This window comes from Tripterygium wilfordii, chromosome 20 (assembly GCF_013401445.1).
Source record: "Tripterygium wilfordii isolate XIE 37 chromosome 20, ASM1340144v1, whole genome shotgun sequence".
In the NCBI taxonomy this organism is placed as follows: domain Eukaryota; kingdom Viridiplantae; phylum Streptophyta; class Magnoliopsida; order Celastrales; family Celastraceae; genus Tripterygium; species Tripterygium wilfordii.
The window spans coordinates 4,464,044-4,474,118 of record NC_052251.1 but is presented as its reverse complement, the minus strand read 5'-3'; the positions used below and the strand labels follow the sequence as shown (position 1 = coordinate 4,474,118).

The 10,075-nt window shown below is 38.5% G+C and overlaps 1 long non-coding RNA gene across 1 annotated transcript; it reads right to left on the bottom strand.

Moving 5' to 3' along the window:
• Nucleotides 1-7,026: 7,026 nt before the first annotated feature.
• On the bottom strand, nt 7,027-9,695 carry LOC119986614. Its single transcript, XR_005465299.1, has 5 exons — nt 9,627-9,695; nt 9,259-9,321; nt 9,110-9,175; nt 7,731-7,823; nt 7,027-7,119 (listed from the first exon to the last, which is right to left on the bottom strand). It is a non-coding gene; the product is annotated as an uncharacterized LOC119986614 (long non-coding RNA).
• Nucleotides 9,696-10,075: the final 380 nt, after the last annotated feature.

Sequence of the window (10,075 nt, the reverse complement as noted above, 5' to 3'; positions counted from 1 at the left end):
ATGCATCATAAATCGGGCATTATGTAACCCCTCCTACGCCAATTGTTCAGTTGTGAGTTTGACTACTTCTACACCTAGTGGCGAGGTGATTGCTCCGACACTCGTAGTAGAAGAGTTTATAGACGTGTTCCCAGAGGATTTGCCAGGTCTGCCTCCGCGAAGGGAATAGAGTTTGTCATTGATTTGCTTCCGGATACGAAGCCAATTTCGATTGCTCCGTATCGGATGGCTCCAATAGAGTTACAGAAGTTGAAGGTACAGTTAGAGGATCTAAAGAAGAAATTTATCAGACCAAGTGTTTCACCGTGGAGAGCATCGGTGTTATTTGTGAAGAAGAAAGATGGCACGTTATGTATGTGCATTGATTATCGATAGTTGAATCAGGTGACTGTAAAGAATAAGTATCCATTGTCGAGAATCAATGACTTGTTTGATCAGTTGAAAGGAGCATGACATTTTTTGAAGATTGATTTGCGATCGGGCTATCATCAGTTGAGGATTCGGGAGGAGAATGTTTCAAAAACAGCATTTAGAACTCGATATGGACATTATGAGTTCTTGGTGATGCCATTTGGGCTCACAAATGCCCCGACAACGTTCATGGACTTGATGCAGTGGGTTCTTCACCTATTTCTAGATCGTTTTGTGATCGTATTCATAGATGACATTTTGATTTATTCGCCTATCGTAGAGGAGCATGAGCAGCATTAAAGAATAGTATTACAGACTTTGAGAGAACATCGGTTATATGCAAAACTGAGCAAGTGTGAATTCTGGGTGACAGAGGTGAAGTTCTTGGGCCATGTGATTACTCAGGAGGGAGTGGCAGTTGATGCATCCAAAGTGGAGGCGATAATGACGTGGGAGCGGCCTAAGAATGTTACGGAGATACGGAGTTTCTTGGGGCTAGCTGGTTATTATAGGAGATTTTTTCAGGATTTCTCCCGTGTTGCTTCATCATTGACTCGCCTTACGCGAAAGGGAGTTCCGTTTGTGTGGTCAGAGGAGTGTGAGGTGGCGTTTCAAGAGTTGAAACGAAAACTCACATCTTCACCGGTGTTGATCGTTCCGGAGAGAGATGTTGGATATCAAGTGTATTGCGATGCGTCCAAAGTTGGACTAGGATGTGTATTGATGCAGCATGGAAGAGTTGTAGAGTATGGTTTGCGATTGTTGAAGACACATGAACATAATGACCCAGTGCATGACCTAGAGTTAGAGCGATAGTATTTGCATTGAAGCAGTGGAGATATTACTTGTATGGAGAGAGATTTGAGGTGTTCTCAGATCATAAGAGCCTCAAGTATCTCTTCACGCAAAAGGAGTTGAATCAAAGGCAATGAAGGTGGATGGAGTACTTGGAGGATTATGATTTCTCATTGAATTATCATCCAGGGAAGGCGAATATAGTTGCGGATGCCTTGAGTAGGAAGAACCGAGTTGCGAGGTTGGTGGTGCGAGAGTGAGAGATGTTGGAGACGGTTGACAATTTTGGGTTTGAGCTACAGGAGTAGGGTAGCCAGATGTACTTGGGAGCATTGTTACTCGTCCTGTATTGATCCAGAGAGTAATAGATGCTCAAATTGGAGATGCTACATTTGATACTTTTGAAGAGGAGAGTGGTTGGATTAGAGGTACGAATGGAGGAGTACGATGTGCAGGTAGATTGATAGTACCCGAGGATGAGGAGCTACGTGAGGAGATTTTGGAGAGGTTGATCATTCGAGATTTGCTATGCATCCGGGGGGTACCAAGATGTATAGAGATTTGTAAAGACAGTTTTGGTGGAGAGGTATGAAGGCCAATGTGGCAAGGTATATTGCGAAGTGCTTACCTGTCAGCAGGTAAAGGTGGAGCATCAGAAACCGGTAGGATTGTTACAGCCACTTTTAGTGGCAGAGTGAAAATGGGAATATATCATGATGGATTCTTTGACAGCATTGCCGAGATCTCCTCGTGGGCATGATGCAATATGGGTGATTGTGGATAGATTGAAGAAATCGACACATTTTCTTCCGGTTAGCAAGATAGACACGTTGGAGTCTTTGAGCTGATTATACATTCAGGAGATTGTGAGGTTGCATGGAGTGCCACTTTCTATAGTATCGGATAGGGATCCGCGATTTACTAGTAGGTTTCGGGAGAGCTTGCAGGAGGCATTGGTAACAAAACTATGTTTCTCTGCTGTGTTTCATCCGGAGAGTGATGGTCAGAGTGAGAGGACTATTCAGATATTGGAGGACATGCTTCGGACATACGTTATGGATTTCAGGGGTAGTTGGGAGGATCATATGCCTTTGGTGGAGTTTGTATACAACAACTCTTACCAAAGTAGCATTGAAATGGCGTCGTATGAAGCTTTGTATGGGAGACCTTGTAGATCACCATTGTGTTGGGCGGAGGTTGGAGAAACAGCATTATCAGGTCCGGATTCGGTGGAAGAGACACAAGAGAAGGTGGAGGGAATACGAAAACGTTTACTTACGGCTCAAAGTAGGCAAAAGTCCTATGCCGACCGAAGAAGAAGACCATTGGAGTTTGTGGTGGGTGATAAGGTATTCTTGAAGGTGAGTCCGCGTAGGGGAATTCAGAGATTTAGCAAGCAAGGGAAGCTAGCTCCGCGGTATATTGGATCGTTTGAAATTTTAGAGCGAATTGGACCGGTGGCATATCGTTAGTTCTTCCACCACGATTGTCCAAGGTTCATAACGTGTTTCATGTGTCGGTGTTGAGGAAATATGAACAGGATCCATCACATGTGTTGGATTGGTCCGCTTTAGAGGTGGAAGAAGATGGGACGTATATTCTACAACCGTTGCGAATCTTGGATAGACGGGAAAAGGTTACGAGATCGAGTGTAATTCCGTTAGTAAAGGTGCTATAGTTGCATCATGGAATGGAGGAAGTGACGTGGTAGTTTGAGTCCAAGATGCTGGAAAGGTATCCCGATTTATTCATATCCACGGGTACGTACGTAAATTTCGAGGGTGAAATTTTTATAAGGGGGGAAGGATGTAATACCCAGTCCTAATGAAAAGGAAGGAAAAGTACAGAATAACAAAAAAAAATTAATTAATGAGACTTAGTTATGAACAAAATAAAGTGTGTGAGATGAAATTAAAATGTTATAAGAGCTTAAAAAGGAAGCTTGAAACAAGTTTGGGGTCAAAGTAGGAAAAAAAAGAATTTAAAAAATGAAAAATAAAAGGGATTTATTTATTAGTTATTTAAAAAAATAATGGAAAAAAAAGAAAGAGAAGATTTGATTTTAAAAAAAAAAAAGAGTTAAAGTGGGTGAAGGTCGCAGACCTTCACCCGAGCATATTTAAAACAAAAGGGTAGTGGACCCTTTTCCACCTTCTCTCCACCACCTCTGGTCAGTCACTTCCGGTGATATTTTCGGCAACTCTCCGGCGAAGCTTCTGCTGTCAAGGGTCATTCTTAGGTGGACACACACATGCTTTTATTTTCTACAAGAAAAGAGTTGGATTGAGGTAAAGTTTTGGTTTTAGGGTTTGAGAGTTAAATGGGTTTTGGGGTTTTTGGCTCAATGAGAGTTTCTTTGTTCAATAACTTCAAATTTGGTTCTAATTTTGTTATATTTCTAGGTTCAAGTGAGGTTTTTGAACCAATTCAAGAGAATCCTTTGTTATCTTGATTTAGGGGAATTACCAAGCTTCAAGGTAAGGGTTCTTGACTCCAATTGTTTTAATTAAGGTTGTGTTAGGATGAAAAATAATATTGTGATATGATTTTAATTGTTTAACCTTAGAGAATTAAGGTAGAATATGAATTTAGTGGAAATGAGGATATTGTGTAGTATGGAATGTGGGATTTGAATGGGTGGATGAATATGGGAACTAAGTGGAGTTTATCTCATTAAATAGGTTAGTGAATTGGCGTGGAGTGTACATTGCTTGTTGGTGAGAGTTTCGAGTCCACTTCGAGGTAGGGATTTCTCACCCTTTTATTTCGAAATATTTTCAAGCCACCGAATTGTTTAAATGGTAAGTTTTGGTTTCCGTCTCAATTTTCTCCGAGAGGAAACAAGCCTTGAGGGCTTACCATTGTTTCGTTACCTACTTGTTAATGACATATTATGTGATTTATTTTGGTGATTATATAACCTTGAAATGCTTGGTCATAAATCAGGCATTATGTAATCTTCATGCATTATGATGAATGGATGTTGTAATTATATTTGTTGCGTGAATGACATGAATTGTAAGAATTACATTAGATGCATGGTGTGTCCCGAGGATGGACCCGGGGCTCACGTTAGGTGTTGGATGATTTGGGTACGTGCGTGGATGATGGCTAGGAGCCTTGTGATGGTCCTAGGCCAGAGGATTCCCGTAGAGGAATTTGTCACTGCACGCTGTCTAGTATGTGATGCTAGGCCAGGCGTGGCAGGCTGAGATATCACTGTGGGGCCAGCAGTGAGTGGTTCCGATCACATGTGTGCCAACCTTCTCTCTAGTGGTTTGAGATTGACGGATATGTGATTGTGGTATTGATTGGATGCTAGAGAGAGAGGTAGTGCGATGGATTCTTGTCGGCTTATCACCGTAAAGCGGGAATCTGATCTGTCGGCTGGGTGTCATTGGAGGCAGATATGGAGGTTCGGTTAGGTTGATTGGGTGTATTTGTTTGCATTGCATTTTGTTGCATTGATTAAACATTGTTTCTTCTCCAACCTTATTATTCTTTACTTGTGCTCTTGTGTTTTGTCCCTATTGAGCCTTCTGCTCACCCTACCTATTTTTCTCCCCACAGGTGAGACAGGATCTAGTGCATAGGCTACGGATTAGTAGGAGGATGCGTGACGGAGGTGGCCTGGACTTTTGTGTTTATTGACACGTGTGTGTGGATATATATATGTATGGTGTGATGTTGACATGTTTTAGTTGTTTAAGTACGTTGATGTACTATGGTTATGGCTGGATTGATGTGTGGTTTTGTTTTGTTGGCCGGGAGTTGTGGCCTGTGACTACTGTGTGTTTGATTTTGATGGTATTAGAAGTGTTTTTCTTTGTGTGTGATCTGTTTACAGGTTGGTTGCCCCAATTTATGTGGAGATGCTGTCGAAATTTTTGGAAAATTTTATGTTGGTTTGGGATGTAACACGTGAGAGGCACGTGGTTGTGTTTGGTATGTGGTTTTTGTGTATTTGTCATTGACCGGACCTCTATTTTGAGGTCCTAATACCATCTAATTAGGGGGTTCTAGTATCTTAAGTAATGTATTTGTGTTTAAATAAGTTAGTTTTACTCTTATGATTGCCTTTCATTGGTTTTGCAAAAAATATGATTAAACCGACAAAGTTGGAAGCTCTTGGGACTGAAGAAAAGTGCATAGAGATGAAGAATTGTCCGGACACCTTCATTGGATGTTCGGATAGTTGAATCCAAGGGCAAAAAGGTCAAAGAATCATGAAGCTACAGCCAAAAATGAAAATTTGCACAAACTATCCAAACACCTTATAATCTGTCTGGACAGTTGGAACCAGAAGGTTTAATCGTCCACAAAGATTTCAACCGTTGGGACAGTTGCCCGATTTCTGCATTTCAAGAATAGTTAATTGAGCTGGTTTTTTGGGTATTTCTCAAACTAGTTTTGAACCCGCGCTTCGCGCGGCATGTAATCCTATGTTTATTAAACCTTCACCTTGGAATAATGCATTGTCAAATCAAGGCTATTGCATTACACGTTTTAAATTAACAAATGATCTGGATAGTAGACGGTGAATTTGCCATATTTGGTCATAAGTTGAGTCTAACTTTCATATTATCGCGCACTTAGTCGTGTTAACGAAACCAAGCATGATCTTTATGTTGTCACAAATGTGGTATGAACATAAAAATTCCAATAGATCGAATAATGACGAAATAAATATAATTATAAAATAAAGCATCACCGAACGCATTTTGTAGGAAATTCTTGGCAACTAAGTTCCCGATCACCACTGCAAAGATATCCAATATGTAAACATTGTCTACTCCACATTCACATAATTTAAAACATCTTCCAACACAGCAATTCCATACATGGAAGAAATACATGAGCAAATCATTTGCCACCCCCTTTAGCACAATTGTAATTTTGTGTTCCAGTGCAACTAAAAGAAGAATGAGTGAAACACCAGTAAACTTAACAGACATATTGAGGAGACACGAACAAATTATAGTATGTCAAATACTAAAGGCTTACATATACAAAGCAAAGTCATATTTTGAGAACCCAAATTTTTTTTTTAAAAAGCAAATGAAATATGGTTGAGAAGTAGTGAACTGCATCCAAGATAATAAATGAAAATTTTAGAGATGCATGTAACAGCCTCCAGCTTGAGAAAAAGAGCCATTGATATAATGTCACGCTTATGGAGATTAATTTTTGTTGATTTTGGTGCAATAGTGTTGAGTCATTGCCTGTGAATGCAGTGTAGTTGTATCAAACATCAAACAAATTTGGAACATTTTAATCTTACATAAAAGAAACCATTAGTTCAAATTTATGGTACACCCAACTAAACCATCAATGATAAATCAGCCACAGTCTAAGACACTGGGTGTATTCCATCAACAAAACCATCAATGATATGAAGCCTTTAAAGGCTCCTCTGAATCATAACATAAAAGGATTTTCCAAGAGGTTTTACCTCTGGGTATCTGTAATATGTTAGTTTGGGAATAGTGACAAAGTACCAGACCCAAGTTCCCTTGAGGTAACCACATGCACTTTAACTATTGTACTAAATTCATTTTATTTGCACTGTTTTTGTCAGACCCCTCAAGCCATTTAAATATAATGCAAAATCTTAACTACGTACAGAATAATTTGGCTGTAAAATATAGTTACTAATTGAATAAGCTAATTAGAATATGTCAAAGAAGTCATATGACCGTAGAGAATGGGATTTGATAAAGTATTGAACAGCAAATAGTGAGAGCCAATAGCACAAATGTCACCTTAGAATTTTGCCTGTGCTAGAAAGAGCCCTTATGCCCGCCTGCAATGTTTCAACTTAGCTTTTGCAGAAGAATAGTGCAGGAATCTTAGAAGCATGTCTTTCTCTATACTTTACAAAACCATATCCAACACTCTGGTCATATTTTTGATCTGCTTGGGGTTAAAAGTACAGTAAGAGACACATAAATAAAACAAACATGAATTTTAAGACTCACCCCTCAGAAAAATAAATTATAGAAGAAAGAGACGGTGATAAAATCACTGTAGAAAATACCAGAGAAGTTGCAAATAAACATAATAAAAGGGGAAAAGGGGTATGTTGTGATCGGTAGAAATTAGCATCTTCCAATACGTCAGCTAAGATGCAAGAAAGCTTGGAAACAAACATAACCTAACAACCTTAATGTAAAATACCCCACTTTCAATTAATTGGCAAACTAAATCTTCAACTCAATCATCAAAACAGCAAATGTAAATCTCCCAAATTGAGCAAGTGCCAAACCTTTACTTGATGATAACATCAAGTACATTGACAATCAAAATAAAAGAGCAAATCAAGACTCAGTTTTACAAAGTTTAATGGTGTTTAGAAACACAACAAAGAAAAGAGAAAACAAAAAGGACAACACAACATAATACCAACAACAAAGGTAAAAAGAAAGTTATATAGACCTTGGGTGATCTAAGGTTCAACCCCATCCCAAGCTCACCCACAATTTTTTTTAACAATATAAAGATGTGTTTAAGAGGTAATTCTGTACCGAATAGAGCTCCTGCAACACGAACACTTCATGTTGTAGAGATCAGCTCTGATCGCCCACCTGTCATCCTGTCACCTTCTTCTCCACATTCACCTAAAATTCACACATTTCAAGTGTGTTAATTAATTTAAATCTAATAGTCTTTTCCTTGCAGTATTTTTTTTTTACAACATTGAGTCTATTTTGCCTCACCAAATTGCTTCATAAATTCTTAAGTAGCATTCTTATTCTGTTCATCAGCTCATGTCTCTTCCATGACCTTTTTTCACTTGTCTGGTTTCCAAATTTGTGGTCCATGTGTTTCCAACAAATATAATCTCAAATTTCTATAAAAAGGCACCTATATTTCACTGGTCCTTAGCTTGGATTCTAAATGACCCACGTTGGTACCATCTATCAATTTGTCATTTACAAAGCAAAAACATGATATGGGATTAGCCTCAATGAATTTAGGTTTCATTCCACTAAAACTCAAATCGCAAACAGATCGTAAAAGTAAAATATAGACAAATAGACGGAATAAAATTAAGAGGGAAAAGGGAATAAAGCAGAGAGAAAGCTCTTTGATCTGCAAAAAATATTCAACACCAGAATCTTCCATCATGTTTTCCCCAATCACAACAATAAACTCAGCAACTACATTCAATGTGTTCAATTGAGTCCAAGAAGGCGCTTGAATTGAACGAAGATTAGAATACAGAGAGGATCATGCTTGACACTGATAAATCATTGAACCAAATAGAACTCAATAATTTAAAAGAGTCCTGCATAGAAAGATATCTATGCATTGGAAAATCAAAGAAAATAGCCCCTCAAATAAATTTGTTTAACCAAAAAACAGAAAATGACCAACACTTTTCAAAGAGTAGTAATAAAGGATATTAAAAAAAGAGAAGTTTACAAAACATCTGGAACTAATTCAGGAAAAACTACAAATGCGTATTGGTGGGGCTAAATAAAATCACTATATGAGCAAAGGCATATGCAATGATTTTATCACGCTTCACGCACGTAAGAATTTCGTTGACCATAGATGTGATGAAATGATGAAAGTATAGTTGCAAATTTTTCGTGAAATTCTGTTTTTTCATATGATTTATTGATTCACCCAATCAGAATATGATGATATGTGCAACCCAATTATATGACAATATGTGTAACCCAAGCCACTGAAACAATCATCCTAATGATGGAGAAGGGCATAAATATTGAATCAAAGACTAACATGATTTAATCAAGCAAAAAAATAAATTTCAAGCGCAATTAAACAACAAAAAGTTCATAATAGCTAAAACCATTTAAGATGTCAACCATAGTCATCATACCAGTAAAAATTTGAATATGAATATAGCATAGGAAAGCATGGAGTCTGAACTTACCCTGAGATTCCCAACACAGATCTTGCTAGGTACCAGGCACCATCAAAAAGCCCAAGAAGTCCCTGCCTGGTGAATTCATGCACAAAAATTATTACCAGAGGAAAAATTGCAAAATAATGCTCCGCACATATTAAAGTTCAGGCCATTACTGCTTCCCTTTGAGGGTACACATCCTCTAATAGCTTGACACATTCTTCCAACTGAAGCAGCTCCTACATAGTTAGCAAAAATATAATAAGCTACTAACACTATAAACCACCAAGCAGATAGAAATCAGTGCATCAAATTAATCCCCAGACCTCAGTAATGGTATCATTGCTTTAACCACATAATTAAAGTATGTCATCAATATCAACTGTTTTATACACTCAGAAAACTAAGATTGGAGCATAAATTTTCACAGCTAAGCTTGTAAATACAGTTTCAAAGTTTTTAAAAATATCCAGATTTTTGTCTGAAGAACCAAATCCTAGACCAAGCCAAACATCCACAGCAAATCGAAGACCACGCGAGATACCTGATGCGAATCGGCTAGCAAAACCCGTAGCTTTGAAACAAAAGGGCCCGTTGCAAAATCAAGCTGCTTTATAAAGGATGGAAGTAAAACAAAGAGGTAAGAGGAAAACGAAAATCAGGAAAATTCGCATTTTAAAATACAACCTCCTGTGGGAATTTGATCGCAAGATGTGAGAATGAGAGAGAAGAGAAACTGAGAGAAGAAATCTAAGGTTCTGTGAACCCAGAGGAAATACACGTAGCTACCGCGTAGAAGAGAAAATTAATGGGCTAATTTTTGGCTTTCCCAGTTCTCCAAGAACAACTGCCGTGAATCGTGAGAGATGCATGAACGGGACATACAAAGAGGCGTGCAAGAGAACATACGATGAATGAGGTGAATATGAGAGAGAAGGCACTGGAGGAGCGCGAGAGATGAGAACGGAAGAGGCAAATCAAAGCAATTAAAGT